Source organism: Balaenoptera borealis (genome assembly GCF_965194805.1).
Source record: "Balaenoptera borealis genome assembly, chromosome: 5".
NCBI classification, from domain to species: Eukaryota; Metazoa; Chordata; class Mammalia; order Artiodactyla; family Balaenopteridae; genus Balaenoptera; species Balaenoptera borealis.
This window is the reverse complement of record NC_138862.1, coordinates 35,487,943-35,510,123: the sequence shown is the minus strand read 5'-3', so window position 1 is coordinate 35,510,123 and position 22,181 is coordinate 35,487,943. Positions and strand designations below refer to the sequence as shown.

General features: G+C 37.1%; 1 long non-coding RNA gene across 2 annotated transcripts in view; it reads right to left on the bottom strand.

Annotated features, from left to right (window-relative positions):
* LOC309628913 overlaps positions 1-22,181 on the bottom strand; it is a 242,844-nt gene that overhangs the window by 29,620 nt on the left and 191,043 nt on the right. The window contains exon 6 of one of the 2 annotated variants that reach the window (XR_014244772.1): positions 7,100-7,257. The exons of the other annotated variant lie outside the window; for it this stretch is intronic. This is a non-coding gene — a long non-coding RNA (uncharacterized lncRNA). The remainder of the gene's footprint in view (positions 1-7,099; positions 7,258-22,181) is intronic. 2 annotated transcript variants of the gene reach the window in all.

The window sequence follows — 22,181 nt, the reverse complement described above, 5'->3', positions numbered from 1 at the left end:
TAGGTCACATACTCCAAATATAACAAGTTACAATGGCTCAAGTAAATGAGTGATCATTCCTAGTTTGTTGTTTAATCCACACCACAACTCTATGATATATTAGATATAAGGTATGCACTATTATCATCATCATCATTTTACTGATGAGAATATGAGACACAGAAATGCTAATAACTTGTTAAGTTCATCTGACTGGCTAGTTGCAAAGCAAGGATTTGAACACAGGCATCCTGACTCCCATGCTATGCTCTTATCCTCAAAATCTATCCTGCAAGGCAGCATTTCCAAGTGAGTAGTCCTAACAAGCTGTACCATAAGTGACTCAAGATTGGAGAGGCTGAGTGCTTTAGTTTTATTGACCACATGTTGCCTTCCAACAAATATCAAACATCTTCCTTTGTTAAAAAGAGAGAAAATGGTTCAAGTTTAAATTGGCCAGAAGTTTGGGTCAATTACCAGTTGTAAATAGTGTATATATATATATATGTCAGGGGTTAGCAAACTATGGCCCTTGGGTCAATTCTGACACTATCTATTTTTGTGAAAAAGTAAAAATGTCTCATTGGGACACAGGCACACCCATCCATTACTATCTATGAATGTCTTGGGGCCACAATGAGTAGTTGCAATAGAAACCGTATGTCCCACAAAGCCTAAAATATTTCCTATCTGATTCTTCACAACCAAAGTTGCCAATCCCTAGTCTAAGCAAATCATAGTAATTCCATTTCCCTTACTGTGATTGGTTTAAATGAAGGCAGGTGATACTTTTCATGTCAATGAGATGCTTGGGGAAGTCTATTGTGTGTGACATGGGAGCACATGGAAAAGTAGACTCTTCAAAAAGAAAATAAGAAAGAAGCATTTGTTCTTTCAGCCTTTGAACATTGTATGAGGACATGTTTCAAGGGCTTTGTTAGGGATTGAATTATGTTCCCCCCAAAAAAAAAGATACCTTGAAATCTTAACTCCCATATCTAAGAATATAACCTTATTTGGAAATAGGGTCATTGCAGATGTAATTAGTTAAGATAAGGTCATCCTGGAGTAGGGTGAGTCCCTAATCCAATATAACTGTTGTCTTTATAAGAAGATGGCCTTGTGGAGTCAGAGACACTGGGAAAATACCATGCAGCAATGAAGACAGAGATTGAAGTGATGTGTCTATAAGCCAAGGGAAACCAAAGATTGCCAGCAAATCAACAGAAGCTAGAAGAGAAGCATGGAACAGATTCTCCCTCACATCTCTCAGTGGGAATCAACCTTGCTAAAACCTTTATTTCAGACTTCTAGCCTCCAAAACTGTAAGACAATAAATTTCTGTTGTTTAAGCCACACAGTCTGTGATGCTTTGTTATAGCAGCTCTGGGGAACTAATACAGGGTTGCTGCAGCAAACTTATATTAATGAGGGAAGTAGGCTGAGAACAAGAGTCAAGACACTGAGGATGACAGGACACAGAAGGAAAGTTGGTACAAACCTAAGGCATTGAGTATACGTTAACCCTCTGAGTTGATCAAACCTAAAATTATGCCTTGAGATTTCTTACCTGGTATAATAAATCCTCCTATTGCTTAGGCAATTTTGCATAGTGTCCTATGTTACTTGCAACCAAAAGCATCAAGAATGATATATCATATAGCCTGTATTTTCCAAAGCAATCCTGATTTCAAATATCCTATTTCATTGTCTACACAAGTACTGCCAAAATTAGTAGCAATTACTTTCTTATCTTTGGTTCAGAAAATAAGTTGATAACAGCAATACCATGCTGGGAAATAGGTAGAAATGCAGAAGAGAAAGGAAGGTTTTAGAGACAGAGGGCAAGGCAGCAACGCACAGAAGCAACTGACATAGGATTAATCTCCAAAATATACAAACAGCTCATGCAGCTCAGTATCAAAAAAACAAACAACTCAATCAAAAAACGGGAGGAAGTCCTAAATAGACATTTCTCCAAAGAAGACATACAGATGGCCAAGAGGCACATGAAAAGATGCTCAACATCACTAATTATTAGAGAGATTCAAATCAAAACTACAGTGAGGTATCACTTCACACTGGTCAGAATGGCCATCATCAAAAAAATCTACAAACAATAAATGCTGGAGAAGGTGTGGAGAAAAGGGAACTCTCTTGCACTGCTGGTGGGAATGTAAATTGATACAACCACTATGGAGAACATAGACCTGCTTAAAGAGGTAGCAATATCTCTTATTGACTTGACTTCATAAGACACTGCGCTGACAAGCCACTGAAATACTGAACTCATCAAAAAAAATTATACAGACCATTAAGATTTGATGGAGAAATTACCACTTCCTACCCATTTCTGTAGACAAGGCTCTTATCCCTTTAATGCTTGAATTACTCAGCTTATCATTTGGTATCCCTGATCATATTTCTATAAATACTTACCAAACTAGTCTTCTTTAAATGCCATTTTCATGCCTTCTATCATCTCCAGTACCTCCCTACTGTCTTTCTATACCAGATCCAAACATCTAATCCTTGATCCATTTCTCTAATGTCATACCTCAGTTCTTTATATATCATTTTACACTCCAACCAAATCAATTATGTAGCTGATCTAAATAGTATTTGCATTTTTTCTGTTAACCTCTTTTCATACTACAAATAAAGGTGTTCCTATTGAAATTTAGCTCTACACTCTCCTTCAAGACTCAGTTAAAACTCTTCTGCTTATAAAGACCTTCTGCTATATAGCAGTCCAATTTTGATAACTTTCTGTCAGTCCCTCTCTCTGTTTCTTCTGCACCTAGATATGCATATTACATTTGCCCAGATGCTTTCTGCCTTCAGATTCTTGTCAAGTGTATATATTTGGTTTTATTCTCCATGCAAGATTAGAAACCCCTCAAGGACAGGAATCTTGCCTTCTTTTCTTATGAGTTGTCCTCAATCCCTATCAGTGACACACAAGAACTTTTAAATGCGTGCTGACTGACTTACACATGCTTTCATTCATCTGAGTGTATTAAGCTCATCAGCAGCTGGTTGAGCATGCTGATTTGAAAAACTCCTCAAATGTATACAATAAGTGATACATTTCATGTTTGGTGAATAACTGCTCTCACTTTAAAATTCTAAAGTGCAGCATAAAAATAGCATATGACAAGGCTGTCCATCTGGAAGTAGCGTTCTGTGCATTACAAAGTGAGGAGACACTAAATCCTGAAGAGGACTCAAATTGGAGAGACCAGTGAAGTGTTTTGCCAACAGGAAAGGAAGATGATTGCTTTTCTCAAACTGTGCTATGTTGCCAAGTATAGGAATCCAGCTGTTATGTGAGATTTATACTCATTTCACTTAACTATAAATGCATCATGCATCATTTTTCTTTAATTACTCAGATTAGCTGGGTAGGTGTAGGTGGTGCACTGAGGTCTGAGCATAATCAAAAGGAGCTACTGTGATAAAGTGAAAGGAAAATATTTTTGTAGTTAATGGATGAAAAAGTATGTTTACGTGAAAAAAATAAGATCTTGTCACTGAAACAATCTAATTAGTGTTAAAATCTCTTTAGTTATCCAGGACTGAGAATCTTCCAATTATAGATGATGTGAATTTGTACAAGAAATCTATATCAATTTTTTAAAACTCTTAATTACTTTTCTATTTTGTGCACTCATATTCAGGGCATTCTGATGGGCAGCTTTATCCTCTGTAAGCATGCTTGCATACCTTTTCCTCAAATCTCTGAAAAGATTTCAGTTTTTTGAATTTTGACATCAGAATTCCTGGCCGGATTTTCAAATCTTCTATCAGATTTTTCTACCCTCCATAAAACAACTCAGTTCTTATATGAGTTTCTCATCTAATTTTCTCTGTTGAGTATTTTAAGATTTTTCTCAAAATGTTCCATATTCTCAAAGTAGCCCCTGTCCTGTCTATCATATTTGGAAATAATTTTTATCTCTTACTGGAAAACTTCACTGACTTTTTAACCTCAGTTTCATATCCTAATGGTACCTGCTATATCAGCATGTCTTCTTATGTGCATCCAAGTATTTTCATTAACTACATTTAACATCTGTACACATACACATTTGTTTTTTCATCAATAAATGGTTGATAATGGAATACAACTTTATTATTGTTTGATATTCATTGCATAACAACTTTACTGAAAATAAAGGCTATATTATATAATCCTGGTGTTGTGTCAATCCTCTTAGCACCCAGAAAAATGCCATATCCAAAGTAAGTATGAATGATCATAATGATTAATCTAAGTTAATCAACTTCCACTGTTATCTTCCCCCAATTTTCATATAACCTTTATATCCTCCTGCAAGTGCATAGTTCCTGTAGAAATCTCAATTTTGACTCCCTTCAGATGGCTCAGGAATATTGTTCTATTAGTCATTATTATGTAGCATATTCACATAAGTACAGTATTCCATAACCATTTATGATTTTTATTAATTATTATAATTGCCATATTGCACTGAAACGGTTCAGCTGCTTCCTGTGGAGAGCATGATAGCACTGCAATAACCTCTACATCCTCCACCCCACTGATTCTTGTGAACTCTCAAGTTTCAACTGTACTGCTTGCAAATGTAATCACTTGCACTGTCTTAAGTTAACTGAAATTTCTTAAGCCTTTGCCCTGAGTCTCACTCACTACAGTGCTTCTCTCAGCCAAGTCAGTATATTAAACTAAGCTTTGTGAATAACATGGCTTTCTAAGAAAAAGAATTTAGGGTAAGTATGCATAATAAGATCTACAGAAATATGGTTACTTTAAATGATTATCTTTCCAATGACTAGTCTACAAGAGAGAAAAATGTTTTAAAATTTTAAAAAATTGTACTAGCTTTCAGTAATTCTCCCTTTGAAGAGACAATGACCTGCATGACATCAAACTGAAGAGGATAATTTAGCTAGTTAGGCATTCAGTGAGGATTCAATTGGGTCAGAAGCAATACTTTCCCTTATGAAGGGAAGTACTTTAAATTTTACTAGTAGGGATAGGAATATAGTTCAGGAAATACATAACTTGTTTATTCACTCTGCCTCTAAGCTAGAGAATAGATAGAACTCTTAAGTTCCCTGAGTTTTTTCTAAAAATATGAAACTATCACTTTATCTCCCTCTCATTCTCTCTCTCTCTTTCTCTCTCTCTCTCTATATATTTAGAAATGAGAGAGAGAGATAACTAAAGAGATTTTATATACATATATATGTAATATATACATTCCATTTTCCCAACTCAGGAAGCACTAGTACTGAGGCATTTTGAAATATCTCTACATTGAACACAAATTTTGTAGCGGACAAAATGGTGCCACAAGCATGTGATATATTATTCCTCCTTTTATTTTACAGGACTATATTTTTGTGTGTGTTCTCTCTCTTATTAAAGCTATTTCTTTGAGTTACCCAAAACACTAGAGAAAGTGCTAAAGAGTTTCAAGTGCCTTTCATTTAATATAAAAACTGTGCAATGAAAATGAGCCCATAAATAAGAATGATTTTTTTTAAACACTAATGTTTGGAGCTTTTAAATAGAATTCTGGAGTGTAATGTTTCAGAAGGGTCATACAAAATCCTATAGAGAGCAATATGACTTTGAGTGTGGAAAGAGGGATGTACCACATATAGCTTACAAATTGCTTCATCAGATTCTTCACGTTTGCAAAACTCAAGAACAGCAATTCCGATTGGCTCAACAAGTTTAGGCAATTACCTTACAGATGCAGTAACAGTGAAGAAAGTTCAGTTCAATTTCTGCAAGCACTAGTCCAAATGAGAACTGCAAGCAAAGCAATGAGTAGCGATTTTTTCTCCTCAGTTCTTAATGCTGTAGGCAAGGGATTTAATCCTAAAGGCTGTGCTATTGAGATCAGGGAAGAATACTGAGCAATGGGTAGTGATTTCAGTGAACGCTGCTGTAGGCACTGGTGGAAAGGAAATAACACAAATCAGAAGGAAAAATAAAGGGCAACTGGGAATAACAAAAGATAAGTAAGGCTATCAGTGCAAAAGAATGTTTTTATAAAATGATAAATGTGGAGAAACAATTTGTTCTCTTGAGACACAAAATCTTTTAAAAAGAAGTCATCTAATCTTTAGAGGGTTGAAGTGTTAATAACGTACTTGGGGATATTTAAGTTATTGTTGCTGGTTTGCTGATATTGTGGTTTTCAGCTTCCAAATGGCTTTTGGGTAAGTAACAATCTTCCATTTAAAATCTGTCTGCCCTGCTGACACTCTCTGATCACATTGCTTACTCAGAACAGGTGTTTCATGAAACCAGCTTTCAGTGCCAATAATGAGGCACCTTAGAGGGTCCACACCTCAGCACAGATGTATGTAGTTCTGAAGTCTGAAATCTCTGATGTGTTCAAATTTGGAAATTTAAAGCAAAGAACAAATAGTTTTCTTGTGTAATGTTAATGTCTTTCTCTTCTTCTTTAGAAAATATGTGGGCTTCACGTGTTAGAAATGGATGTTATTTTCCCTGCATTATGGCACCATAGGAAAGATCTGTGTGGAAGATAAGCTTTTATTCTCATTATACTGTGTATGTGGAGGCACTAAGAAATATGAAATCCTTCACTGGTGCAAACGAAAAGGTTTTCATTTCGTCTGGAGGGGAAATGTGCCAAAGTGGCTGAAAATAATTCAAGTAATTGGCAAAGAGCTGTACTCTAAGGAGCCTTTTGGTGTAATGTGATTTGGTGCCTTTTAGGGGAGCAAGTGAGATGTGATTCTATCTGCCCCTGAGGGCCAAGAAATTTTAAATATTACAGGATCCTTAAGGTAGATCATGATGAATTACAAAGTTGAAAGACAACCTGGAATTACGAGATCCTTAAAAAATAATAATAATAATAAAGATAACGCTTACTGAGTTAGAGAATGTCCCTTACCATGTATTGTTTGTACTTTGCCTCAACACAGAGAAAATAGTCTTACTTAAAAGCTAGATGCTCCTCTGCTTACAAAGTCACAGGATTATTGCTAAATTCCAGTGCTGTGTAATACAGGATGAAAATAATCAACTCAGCCAGAATCAACCATTTATAGACGGGCACCCGTGGCATTACAATACACTGATCCTACTTACCGCAAGTCCTAGATAAACTCACAGGGCAGCCAAGTTTATTTTGGTGCACTCCCACTTCAGCCCCCATCAGCATCCCCTCTCATTATGGCTTCTTTGCATATCGTGGATCTTCTTCAAACAGAGGCTTAGAGTCTATTAGTTTTCAATGCATTCCTCCTCTGTTACAAAGGAAAAGGCAGACTTATGTGTTGCTTCTTCATTTGGAAGTTGCCAATTTCTTCAAATAATTTCAGTAGTGGAATTTTAAGTATATTTTACACAAGGATCCCTTAACATTCCTCTTTTTCTGAGAGCTACATGTAAGGCAGTTTCTGACTATATTGATATTTCTCATGTGGAAATAGTAGAAGATTTGGTTGTCTATCTACTCCAAGACTGTACAGGCAAATTATAACTTCAACATTGAGTATGCCTACTTTCTTTTCCCTTGTTTACCCACAAAATTAAGAACGAGGAAGAAAAGGTTGCAGGAGAAGTTTCCAGGACAAGGCCACCCATATACAGCACAGTGTATGAAAGTCTGGGCTCTGGAGTACTCACTCTCCCACCAGCAGACCGTAATAACTGCAGATGTCTCAGGTATTCCCGGAGCTCACTGGTTCTTCAAATTTTAGCTAACCTCCAAATCACCTGAGGGCTTGTTTAAAAACAGATTGCTGGGTCCCACCCCCAGAGTTCTTTAATTACTTAGGTGAGGATGGATATTTGTATTCCTAACATATCTCCAGTTGAGTTAATGCCACCTATCAAGGGACCACATCATAGCTCAATAATCTCACCCCCCTAAACATCTCATTTCCCATTCTCCCTGACCGTTTCATTTAGCATACTCTGAGGATCACACAGAAATGACATGTACTGTATGAGGTTCAGAAGTAACAGTATATACCTAAGAACAAACCCTGTGTTCATGTTTTCATACAATTCTCTGAGTGAAGTGTCCCAATTTTGTTACTGGATTCAACAAAAAGCATAGGACTTGAAAGTCAGTTCAGGACTTCCAGTTCTAGATATCTCATCTGATATGGGGTAGATGTACTTCTCTCTATTGTTCCTACTCAGAAATACTAAACCTCTGGATACTTCATATAAAACAAACATAAAACTATAAGGGGAGGAAAGAGGCAGACCAGCTGGGGATCTTGGGACCTGAGGAATAACATGGCAGTGAATTCACTGGGTTTTCTTTTGGCCTTGTATATCCCATACTGGATGCTAGAGAAGCAGCAACCCAGAAATGCCTGTAGGTGCAGACCAAAAACATCCCTACAAAAGCGTGCTCTCTCTAGACAAAGGACTAGGCAAGGGCAGCACAGCAGGAAAACTTTTAAACAATAACTGATTGGGCTTCCCTGGTGGCGCAGTGGTTGAGAATCTGCCTGCTAATGCAGGGGACACGGGTTCAAGCCCTGGTCTGGGAAGATCCCACATGCCGCGGAGCAACTAGGCCCGTGAGCCACAACTACTGAGCCTGCGCGTCTGGAGCCTGTGCTCTGCAACAAAAGAGGCCACGATAGTGAGAGGCCCGCGCACTGCGATGAAGAGTGGCCCCCACTTGCCACAACTAGAGAAAGCCCTCGCACAGAAACGAAGACCCAACACAGCCAAAAATAAATAATTAATTAATTAATTAATTAAAAAAAAAAAAAAAAAACAATAACTGATCCACTCCAGTCAAACACCATGGAAAAAAATGGGTGATGTTGGTCAAGGGTACAAACTTTCAATTATAAGTAAGTTCTGGGCATCTAACATGGAGTATTGTGACTATTATTAACAATACTGTACTGTATACTTGAAACTTGCTAAAAGGTAAGCCTTAAATATTCTCGCCACACACATATACAAAAAAAAAAAAGGTAACTATGTGAGGTGATGGATGTGCTAACTAACCTTATTATGTTAGTCATTTCATAATACATACATATATAGAATCATCACAACAAACCTAATGTTATTTGTCAATATCTTACTAAAACTGAAAAAAAAAAAGAAAAGAAAAAACTGTGGCCTCATTCCCACTCTGATCAACACAGGCCAAGTGGTGAGCCTAAACTTACACCCTTACCTGGTGGCAATGAAGTGCCCATCCCTGCCAGGGTGGTGTTAGAGCTGGGACTTACATGCTGTCCTGGAGATGAAAAACCTCCTCACTTTGTGGTGCCAGGGGAGCCCACATGGGATCTGGGACTCTCACTCCCAACCAGTGGTGATGAGCTGATCCCTCCTTCTCCCCACCAACGTGGTATCAGAGGAGGCCTCATGGGAAGCCTGGATTTTTCTCACTTTCCGGCAGTAACAAGCCTCTCCCACCACGCCACGGTGTCCATGCAGTAACAAGGAGACCCTCCCCCTCCAGGCCCTGGAGGGATCAGCATGGGTCTCTTAAGAAGCCTGTCATTAGCCCCTCTCAGCAGTAAGCAGGCACTCCCCTTCCCCTGCCCCTGCCGATGATCAGTAGAGGAGTACCTAGGCTTGTACTCCCAACTGGCAATAATGAAGTGGCCTTGTGTCCCCCTTCGCCCACCCACATGGTATCACAAGGAGGGCTGCTCAAACATAAGATTTAAACATGACCTAGCATCTCATAACATAATACACAAAATGTCAAAGATACAACAAAAAAAAATCAGTCATCATTTTTGATCGATAATTGGTCCTACACTTGGTCAATAGAAAACCAGAGACCAATGTTCTGTTAAAAATTCCAACAAGAGACTTTCTATCCTCTGTTCCAAATCTTACAGGGATTAGCTTTCTAAACACAGTTAAGATCGTCCTTCTGAGCCACCTCACCCCTTACAGAGTTCAGTGAAATGTTTATTATTTTGCAGCCCAAAAGGTCTAAAATGATGTGATGGTTTTGTTTGCTTTTAATAAAGAGTGTGTGGTGTATTGGAAAGGTTTTAGAGTCAGTTGGAAAGACCCAATTTCAAATCCCTGTTCTTCTACTTACCAGGAATGTGATCTTGATTAAATTTACTAACCTGTCTAAGCTCTTAGTTTCTTTCCCTTTAAAATGTAGTATTAGCCATAGTAGTAGTAGTAGTTGTTGTTGTTGTTATAGTAGTAACTGTAGGAGCGTGGCAGTCATATAATAGTTGTATTAATAGAAGTAGTAGTATGTGCTAGTCACCTTACCCATATTATCTCATTTAATACCTTGAACAATCCCTCGCGAGGTAGATATTGTAAACTTCATTTTAAAAGCAAAGAAACTGGGGGTATTTAGTCTAAGTTAAGTAATTTAGTCAAGATCACACAGTTCATAAATGTCATGACTGGAATTCAAAACCATGACTGTTAACTTCAAAGTCCATATTTCATCAAGTACACCATGTAGCCCCTCAGAGAACTAAAAGCAATATTGTCTGTAAAAGAATTTTGTGCAAACATAGCAGATACTCAATTGATGTTAGTTCCCTCCCCACCACTTTTAAGTAATATATGTATATATATGCACACACACACATATATACACATATATGTGTAGCTTCATGTCAGTGGCCTCATAAAAAAATCTTCCAGCTTATTTGTAAAATTTAATGCTTTAATGCTTTTAGTCCTCATATCAGATAAACCCAATGATATAATTTCCCAGTAATATAAAGAGTATAAAATTTTAATATATTTACATTTCCAGGTTATTACTTTCTTTAGAAATTTTATCAAGTACCTTATGAAGGCACTTGACTAGGTTAATAACAATAAGAAGAAACTCAAGGGTCAGTTACTATTCTGTGTACCTAGAGCCTTAAGATATTCTTGTTTCCAAAGCACAATATGATAGAAAAATGTTATCATCAACATTTTCAATAAATTCATCCAAAAATAAATAAATAAAACTCTCATTCAATTTTTTTTTTTTTTTTTAACATGCAAAGGCAACCGATAAGGAAGACATGAAATCAAGAAATAGAGCTCCAACAACAGGAGTCAAGTAAAGGGAATTTCCAGGATCACAGCTGCATAGAAGGCCTAGAAAATTAGGAGTCAACACTGGAGCAATAAGATAAGAATCTGTTCTGGAGGGAAACTGCTGGAAGAAACAAAACGTAGTGCAAAAATAATCTGATATATTTGATCATGCAGAAACTGTACTGAAGGCTGTTGGAGGTTGTGAGAAGAACGTTTTCTGGTCCACAGAAAACTAGACAAATGAGAACAATAAGGGAACTATTGACTCAAAAAAAAAATTATTCAGAAAAGCAAACAGTTATGCTCCTTGGCTCTACAGTGAATAGTATTTATTCAGAATAATATAAAAACTGAATATAACTTTAACTTCAAACTGGGACATGCTCATATTGGAAGAATAAAGGGGAAACAGAGAGCAAGCCTGAAGAGAGCTAACTCCTCATCTGCCATGATTAAGAAGTCAATGGAGGAGGCCTAAACTACATAAATCAAGAATTAGCAATATTATTATATTGTTTAGAATACGAACACAGACACACAGAAGAAATGGTTAAAAAGAGTTGCAAGGCAGAGAATAAGGAAGGGCAAAGCACAGAAGTCTGCTTTGTTAGAAATGATTTTAATACCATTTTTGTTTATTAACTGGGTATGTATTACTTTAAATTTTTAAAAATAATAAAACTACGAAACAGTATATACGGTATTAATTTTATTTACATGAATTTTATAAAATTTAATGTAATATATTAAAGCTTTAGTATCAGGAGTTGTAAAGCCAGAGGTAACTTTTTGCCCTTACTTCAACATAGTGTATCAAACGACGTAAGAAAAGAATGTGATCAAGTTTAATATTTCCCAATGCTCCAGGGAACTGTTCATAGCCCTGTAAACACTCCTCTAGATACAAACCTTCCTTTGCATATTTACAGAGAAAATTGTTCGGGGCGTAATGAGTTGAAAGTCTGAGGAAAATTAAGGTGCACCTTGATGTTAGGTCTTCTTTGCTTTATTTCTTATTTACTTGTTTTTTCCCTTTCTTTTCTTTTTGGGTTCTGGCTTTTCATTTCAAAAAATCTCACTGCATTCTCTGGGCTATCTACATCAATATAGAATTCTGTTCTGTTTTGTTTTCAGACCATGCTATATTTCTCCAGCAGGGAAATCTACACCTGAAATGGTGCTATGAAGAAATGAGAACATCAGGGAGAAAATGTGCAAAGGTAGGAGAGCAGTGATCAAGGAGCACAGTTAGGAGATGGAAATGAAGAGACAGGGAACAGCAATCACTTCACCTCAGGCTACAGTCAGCAACTAAGAGAGTAATGGAAGACAGAGAGGAAAAGCGCTAGAGATTTATCATGAATACAATGGATCAGAGAAATCCTGGGAGACAGCAGGCAAGTTTTTTTCTGTCTCTTTAAACATTTTACTTAATTAAAGAAATAAAACCTCCTCACAAGAGATTTTTAAAGATCCTTTTCTTTCTGATCCCCAATAATTTCAGGAATCCTAAATTGTCAGAACAAACATACCACGATTTCAAAAACAGCTACCCCACAACCTACCCAAAAAAGAAGCCCTGGTAGGGAAGTAAATTTCAGCCTTTAGTTATGGCTATTCTGGCTTTTCCAGGCTTATTTCTTCCTCAGACAAATTCCATTCCCCCAGAAGCTGTTCTATCAAGAGCTTCTCAACCATGCTATTAATGTGGAAATGAAAAATCTGCTTTATAGAGACAGCATTCATGGGAAGAAGCATGCTAGCTCTGTGAGCTTCTAAGACTCTTGATTACCTGGAATTCCTGAAGCTTTTGCAGTTGTTAATATACCTCTTGCAAAATAATGAGATTTCCACCTTTTCCAAACAGAGTGGCTTTGTTTTTCCTCAAACTCTTGTACACATTTTACATTTCTAATTCTAATTTCCTCTGGCCTTCTACCCAGCAATCCCTACTTGCATTCTACCTGCCCTTTGCTTTTAATCTAGAAACCAAAATAACAATAATTATTCTATCAGATAACAGGTGATGTTTCCAAATATATAGTAGAGGAGGGATGCTTTTCTTTTGTTATTCTGAGTCAAAATAATATGTTGGTTAATTCAAAGTAGGAAATTTTACACTTTAACTTTTTAAATTATCAAATAATTATTAAAAGAAATATGTGGGTTAGGAGGATCTTTACTTTAAGGTAGCTGAAGTTTGCCAGAGTAGCTTGCCTTGATTTCAGAAAAGAGAAAGTTTTTACTGATTACTAGTATTTGTAGTTTTCATATCGTATCACTTTAGGCTTAACTTTCCTTCAACATATTGGAGAAAAAATTATCCCAATAGACAAAAATTCAGTCTTAACGTCTGAAATCTCTTTGCCAAGGCATAGCATTTTCTTTGAATTTCTATTTTTTGTGCTCCTTAAAATTTTCACATTTCTTTCTGTGATTTATCAGAAAGTTTGCTATTTCTCTAGTAGATATCATGAATCCCAGAAGCACATACTCCTATACAAATGAAACGCTTCCTCACCTTGAGCATGTAGCTAAAAGTAGTTTATAGCAAAGCAGCTCAGAGTCTGGTGTTGTAACCTTCATAAGTGTTTAGGTTTGGAAAAATAACCAAAAAGAGTGACTTTTTTCTACCAGACACTGTCTTTATTCCAATTCCTCCATTTTCCCTCTGCTGATTACCATTGTGCTACTAACAATTTAAATATGGGCTGATTTTAGAATGAGAAATATGTCAAACCCCTTAAACATGCACCACAGGAATTTTTAATACAGAAAATGCATCTGAACTTATGAGCAAAAAAATCATCAAACCTAATTGATAACCTGAAAAATACTGGAGAAAACAGTAGATCAGTGTGGATGTCTAATCACAAAAATATCCTACTTTTTTTTTTATTGGATTTTGTAGAATCTGATACCTGTTAAGTCTCAAGATACAGCAGTAATAAAATACACATGATTATTATATTTAAATCTTTAGAATGTTAAAATTTACACTTCTGATTCTATTGTTGGGCGGGTAACAAAATTTAATTGACGTTTTGTACATAGAATGATGCTCTAACTTTCTATCATAGTGAGAGAGCACATTTCAGCACAGGTTAATTTTCTAGATAACTGAAGATTATCCATAACATTGGCATAACATTGTTAAATTATTTTCCTATAGGTGCTATAAATTTACAATTACAACACCGATATACAATAATATCTTTCCATTTTTCCTCTGTGATAACCTTATTTCACTGTTCTCCATTTCTGAAGATTAAGGAAATTTCAATCTTGCAAATTCAAGGGCAGACAAAATTGCTTCCCATTTCAGTCTCTTCGAGACCACTATGCAGTCAATATAGTATTTCCTACCTCCCTCTTCACCTTCCCTTCTCCCTGGATGGCTCTGGCTCCAGGGAAGGTTGACATAACAGCATGGCACAAAGGAAAATCGGGGGTGGGGGGGCAGAGTAATGGAGGAGTGCTGCCATAAATCCGGCCCTCTCCATCCTCTATGGCCTCTGCTTCATGTGCCTTATCCCTATTTATCTACTGAGGATGTCTGAGGTCCTGCCATGGCCTTCACTTTTCAGGTGCACTCATTCTGCATCCTTTTCACTCCAAATACATTCACTTCAATAGTCACGGTTGTTTTCCCTGCACACTGCTGAGGCGTATAATACCAAGCCATGTAACGTTACTCTCAGGCCCACAGTCAGGGCTACTTTACCTCTCAGGCACCATCTGGAGTGTGGGGTTTCTCCACAACGCTTGCTGTTTTCTTACATACAGAAATTCAGCACACCTAACTGCAATAGTACCTTCTCCAAATTTCCCTCTCAATTCTCCTGGTCAGGGTTTTAACCTCCTTGGGAGCTCTCACAGCATCCTGGACTTCTCCTCGCTCTGATTTATGCTACAACCAGATCTGAGTCTTCCACACTGTGGCTCTTGATTTTTTTAAGCCAAGCTTTTAGAAATAAAAGTGCTTACTTTTTATCAAATATAGCAATTAAAAATGGCAGGGGGGCTGGCTTTCAAGTTCATAGTCTCTGCTGGAGTATTTTAAAAATCAATCTTCAAATTTAAAACAGAAAAATGACTTTTTCTGTCCTAGACTATATCTGTCCTCCCCCTTAGACCAGCGGTCCCCAACATTTTCGGCACCAGGAACCGCTTTTGAGGAAGACAATTTTTCCACGGACGGGGCGGGGTCACGGTGATGGTTCAGGCAGTAATGTGATCAGTGGAGAGCGATGGTGAGCAGCAGATGAAGCTACGCTCACTTGCCCGCCACTCACCTCCTGCTGTGCTGCCCAGTCCTTAACAGGCCCGGGGGTTGGGGACCCCTGCCTTAGACCATGACTATCCTTGTTCCAGTGAAGAGTTGCAATGCCCTTATTACAATAATGATGATGGTGATGGTGATGATGATAATGATGATGTAAGAAAGAAAAAAAATCTGCTAAAAATCTCCCAGTATTATCCCATGATAGCTACCAGTTTTAAATAACAAGCTCTCTTAGTATAACACCTCCCTGCTTTTTAAGATAAAATCATTTAGCCTTCTATCTATGACCCAGGGTCAGTTCTAGTTATCTCCTTAAAAATGCGTATTCTGTGATTCTGATGTCTTGCTTTAAGTCCTTCCTCTACCATGTATTAATTTGGCAAATGACTTAGACTCATATGTAAATTGGGCATAACAGCAACTCTATCACATACAATAGTTGTCAGGGATTAGTAAAAATAATTCAAATAAAGTGCCTAGCACAGGGCCTCCACAGAAATGCTCAATAATTGTTAGCTATTGTTGTTTTAAAATTATCAACTATGCAGAAAATTTCTTCAAGGCTTACTGAATGTAGGCTCCTATTCTGTAGAGAGCCACATGGGTTTGCTGTTTGAGTTCTCTTCTAGTCAGGATTGGTTGCTACTCTGCTTTTTTTCAGACTAGGAGATGAGGCAGAAGAAGCAGAGACTAACCAAGTAAGAATGAGGGCCTTGGATTTTAAGCTATTAGTATAAAAATATAATAGTCTCTAGAGGGCAGTTTGGATACCAGAGTAAGGACTAGGTAATGCCTCTATTTTGTTTCTCATAATTTTTTTGGATTATTTTTGATTTTTAAAAAAATATTTTATTAAAACTCTATCTTGATGACTGAGTGTTTTGGTACCACCTAAAACTTTGTGCCCAAGGTAAAATCATCTCAATCTAATCCCAACCCTGTTGGGTACTTCAGAAGAACAATGGGTAGGGCTTCCCTGGTGGCACAGTGGTTAAGAATCTGCCTGCCAAGGCAGGGGACACGGGTTCGAGCCCTGGTCCGGGAAGATCCCACATGTCGTGGAACAACTAAGCCCATGTACCACAACTACTGACCCTGTGTTCTAGAGCCTGCAAGCCACAACTACTGAGCCCGTTTGCCACAACTACTGAAGCCCACACACCTAGAGCCCGTGCTCTGCAACAAGAGAAGCCACTGCAATGAGAAGCCTGCACACCACAGCGAAGAGCAGCCCCCGCTCACCACAACTAGAGAAAGCCCGCATGCAGCAACGAAGACTCAACGCAGCCAAAAATAAATTAAAAAAAAAAAAAAAAGAACCATGGGTAGAATTAGAGTAGGTAGGAAAAGGAGCTTATGTTTACATGACACATCAGGATAAGAGTTGCAAACTCAAATATCTTCGTGGCCAAAAAGTTGATGTAAGTGATTCTAGTAGGTTTGGGGTAAGATGATAGTTTGTGATAAGGCCTATGATTAATGCAAACATTTGGAAATTTGAAGGCATTCAAATTCAGATTTTTAAAGACACTAGCCAGCCAAATTTTAAAAAAAGACCAAGGGCTGAAATTTTGTGACATTGACTTAAAAGATCAGTCTTGCACTCACCTCAAGTCAGAAGGAGCTAGGATAGATTTTCTACAGTTTGACTTCTGCAGTTGGATTTTGCCACTATTGGAATAGTGCTAAATCCTCCAGAGTGCTGAGGTTGGAAATAAATATTTGCATTATTTCCATTTCATGTCACTGTGTGTCTTCCATGTGATCTTAAGAGAGGTTGCCAGATCTGTACTTATTATTAATGTCTTCTCTCTATCCACTTTCTATTCAGCATATCATATTAGAGACGAAAAAAGAAAAGTTAAGCGAGCAGTTAGATTTGTTTTTAAATTAAAAATGTGGCTTTAAGTGAAGCCCTAAAAATTTCTTCTATAGGTAAAATTGAACACATTTTCAATCAAGGATGATTTACCGTCTACCTTGAGAGATAGGGTGCCATATTAAAAAGAGTGCGAATAGCTTTGGAGTGAGCTATATCTAGGTTCAGATCCCAACTCTGTTGCTAATTAATTGTGTAAATTCCAACAGGTAATTTTAGCTCCACTCCTATATTCCTCAACTGAAAATCAGGCTTAAAAATTCCCATCTCATTGGGTTATTATAAAAAACAAATATCATAACACAAATAAATAAAATGCTTTGTACGTGACAGTTGTCAATAAAAGGTTTGCACATAGTAGTATATTTATTTAAAGGTATGTTTTACTTACTTTCTCACTTCTTGGTTATATTGCAGATTAGTATGTTTGCAAAATAATAACTGCTGAAAAGTTGATGGGCTGCTTTGTAATATAAGGAGTATAAATGAGCCACTATATATGATTCTGTGTGTAAGAGGGAGACAATTAAAGGCAAATCTATTTTCAATGTCCTCAAATATCACTTTAAACGAATCATGTAGACAGAACAAAGTATGTTTAAAATATATCATTACTTTTCAGTTTTTACTTTGTCAGTATTATGTTTTTGGTCTTTCCCTTGAGAATAAATAAAATCTTTGTTTAATAAACCTAAATTCTCAAAGGAATTACATATTATATGTTGATTATTACACTCAACTTATAAGTGTATTAATAAGCCCTTTAAATCATAGAAAGATTTATAAACAAATATTCACTAAAAGAATCTAGAGTTCAAAGTACATTCAATTAGAATTCAGAAAAGAGATGAGTTTTTAAATGCAATTTTAAACTTGGAAAGGGAATCTATCAGGAGGTAATTGATTCCACCAAAGAGAAGTAATGATTGAAAATGTTCTGTCACTAGAGCATCCTCTGGAATATAAAAATGCATGGAAAAAGCAGTGAGTAGTTTACACATTTGAGAACACATTTGCAATATAAAGCTTTGCAGTGTATTCATTAGCAAACATCAGGAATCCCTAAAACAGTATGAGATTATTCAAATGTTTTTTTCTTAAGTAATATTCCAAGGAGAATAGTGGTGTGGCAAATAAATGTATAATCAATTAGAAGTGTCCTCAACTACATGAGCACACATTACTGCATGTCTTGTTATACCAGTGACATTCCAGCTCTGTGCAAGCACATTAGCTGATTTTACAAGGTACATGGCAATATGTTCACCTGTATGAAAAAATAAGATGGAGCACTAGGGGGGTTGCTAACAGGGGATTAAAACTTGTCTGTGCAATTGTAGATATCTATGGTGCAAGTCTTGTAAATTCGGAAAGAAAAAGAGCACTGACCTGACAGAAGCATATTTGTTCCTTAGATTTCTAAGGTCAAAGTGCATGATGATACCAGGATATATTATGGAAATCGGAAATAGTACTCACTAAAAAGAAAAGAAAACATTTGGCAAAAAATTTTAATTTGAAGGCAGGCTTATAGGTTCTGAAAAATTGGGATGCCTTGAAAGATTTGAGGTTTCAAGGGTTATTTTATGAGGGCTTTTCCAAATGCCCTTTTTTGTTACCTAACTTTGTAATGATCTTCCAATTAATGGTGTTTCTCTCTTAGGCTGCAGTTTTGCCTTTGCTCTAATCAATCCCTAGTGTAAGCGCTCTAGTTATAATGTTAAAAATTTTATAAATGTTAAAATATAAAAGGGCTTCTTCCTTTATTAACCTATAGTTCCTCCTCACCCCCAGCCCTTAGCCAAACCAATCCTCTTGCCTCATTTCCTTTGGCCTCCAAAGTCACTGCTCCCAATTCAAAAGACTTCATTAAATGTGATTTGGAATGCTGTACCAATGTCTTCTTTAAGGGAAAATATACTAAAGAAGTAGATATAAATAGATGTATAAAATCATACTGGAGAAGCTCAGAAGTGCTGCACTCAAGAAGAGCACGGCGATTGACAAGCAATTTAAGCTGGAGTGTGAAAGGATGCAGAAATAACAGGATTTGCATGAAAAATATTGAGATCATGAGAACATAAAATTTAAACGAAAAACTCATGTGCCTCATGATTTAATCATGAGGGCTGACATTACTGTTATAACTTTCAATATCCTTGGCTTTTGAAATAGTTCTATAATGAGGGTGGAGTATATATATCTATACAGAAAACCAGTGTTATTTTATCCAGTCAGCTCATTACTGTGAGAAACAGGGTTACATGAATCTTAAGTCTTAATCTGTATGTTGGGAAGCCCAAACATTAGATATGGCTGAGCCTTTATTTTCAGTCAGGGATTCAAAGCAAAAGGGAAAAACTAAGGCAGGGTGTGAAAAATTCATTATTTAATCAATTTTGATTAACCAACCCACAGAAAGCAGAAAGAAGTTCATATTGATGTTAATATCTCTGCTTTTATCGCATGAAAAATTTTAACAATTGGCCAAAAGCAAGGATCAAGATAAGGTCTATAGAAGTCATTTAAAGGGCTCCATATTGATCTGGTAAGTTTCATTCCCATGAACCAGGGAGCAGACATAAAGTAGGTCTTACTTTCCTTTCTTTTTTATTTTTTATGGCATAATAGGTGATCTGAAAATCTAGTTGCACTTGTTATCTCAGAGGAGAAATGCAGTTCCGACTTCTGTTTATGCTTTCATATCATACTGTATTGCTGTGAACCTGGATGGCACTTCCAGTGGGACGCCATGTTTAGCCCATGAATGAGAAGACTGTCACAATCAAAAGTGCTTCAGGCACAAACAGATTTGAAACAATCTTCCCACTGACTGGAAGAGAAAAGGCTGGTTCTGAAGATCATTAAAGGTTCTATTGATGTGGTTTCGGGGGGCACACATTTAGATTTTCAAATGCGTTTTACATTTGGAACAGTTTTACTCGCATTAAAGCTCAGTTGCTTTCTCTGAGAACTCTCCTTCTTGTCATCATTTGCAGAAGCTTTCACAGAGAACTCACTGTTCCAACTGGGAAGGAGGTAGGAGAGGTGGGGAACGCAAAGCAGGTGATTGAACTAGCTCTCTTGACTCAGAGATGCCAGGATCACCTGCTTGGCAACATTCTGCAGTGAGAAGCACAGAGATGAAAGGGGCCACTGCAGTGTCCCAGAAAAAAAGGGAAAAAATCTTTTTGGCATTTAAATGTGCTAGCACTCTCTGATTTAAAAAGTAAAAAGTCTTTCTATCAACTTAAATTAGATAGAAAGTAATTAGGCAGCCAAGTTGCCATGTCATTTGTGTGCTTATGTATATGTGTGTATTCCTTTGTCATGGTGATATTTTGTTGACCATTCCATTGTAAGGACATCTTGTTATGCAACATTTCATTGTAGGAATATTCCTCCATGCAGCATCTTACCGTTGACATTTTGTCATCAACATTGCCAGAGACATTTCATCATGCAATACTCCACCATTGACATTTCATCAAAACAGCATGCTATAGTGGTAATAGCTCAGTGCTGACAGTTAGTATACTAAACCCCTTAATTACATTACTACACATGCAATTAAGTTTTCCAGTTCCTGATATAAAACTCTCCCTGTTAAAGGAGGGAAGACACCTTTTACATCCCCCTGCCCTGAATTTTTTAAAACTATTGTTGAGTTGCATTAAGCTAAAATATTGTATATAAATGTATATGTCCTCAAAATGTCTTCTAAGGCCATTTAAAAAGAATCTTGATAGGGAGGGTGGGAAAACTAGTGCCCATGGGCCAAATTCACTCTGCCAATTATTTTTGTTAAAAAAAAAAAGTTTTATTGGCACACCGCCATGCACGTTTTACATGTTGGCTATAGCTGCTTTTGCAGAGTTGACGAATTACAGTACAGACCTTCTAACACAAAAAGCCTAAAATATTTACTATCTGGCCCTTTGCAGAAAGGGCCAACCTCTGTCCTAGAAGATGCTTATTTTAAATGTGGGTCATGGGGTTGGCCACCATGATTTGGACCCTTGGAGCGCACGTGTGAAGTGCCAGGGGCTCCTGGTATGCAGGAAGAAACCAAAGACTTAGGGAGCCCAGGCTTGCACAGTTGGGGGACCCAGTGATCCATGGTCTACCCTGAGCACAGGTTGGGCCTTGAGGTTGAGGGGCTGGGATGCCACTGCCTGCCTGGGGACTGTGGTGGGCATGGGTGGAGGAGAAGGAGGTGTGACTCGTGTTTATTTCTGAGGATACTCTCATTTCGGGTTCCTGACATCAGGGTCTTCTCCTTTTATTTCTTCTCCCTGTGGCTGCTCCTCCACAGCACTGTTTGCCAGCATAGATTCTTCTGCTTGGATGTTAAAATTTGAAGTGTGTCATAGCTCAACTGTGAGCCGTTTTCTTTTATTGCTATACTTTTAAAATAATAATAATAATAATAATAACAACAACAACCACCACTACCTCTGGGCAATCTAATCCATTTCTAAGGCTTTAATGAACAACTTTATGCTTATAAATTCCAGATTTTACCTCCATCCAGAATTATATATACAACTGCCTAGTTGATTTTCTGACTGACCTATATACCTCCAGGACATTACATATTAAAATGACTCAACATTAAAAGAAATAATATAAACTTTAAAGATGAAAATAAATGTAACCCATGTTACAGAATCAGAATATCTGTTACTAGAATTTGGTAATCTTCACTTTAACAACTATTTGATTTCTAACAGAGCACATACAGTTACAAATGGGAAGGAGTTACAACTGGAAAAGGTGGAAAACACAAAATTCTTCAAATTCTCTACCCTTTGTCTTCACAAAAAAATAAATACTTTGAAGAATTTACATAGTTTACCGGATTCAGTCTCATGCTCAACTGTCTTCTATCTCTTTCACAAAAGAAAGTAGGAGTAAGTGATACATTCATTCATTACCTGACCAATTAATTTGTCCTATAGCCTTAACAAAGTTCCCATCTAAACAATATGTAAACAACC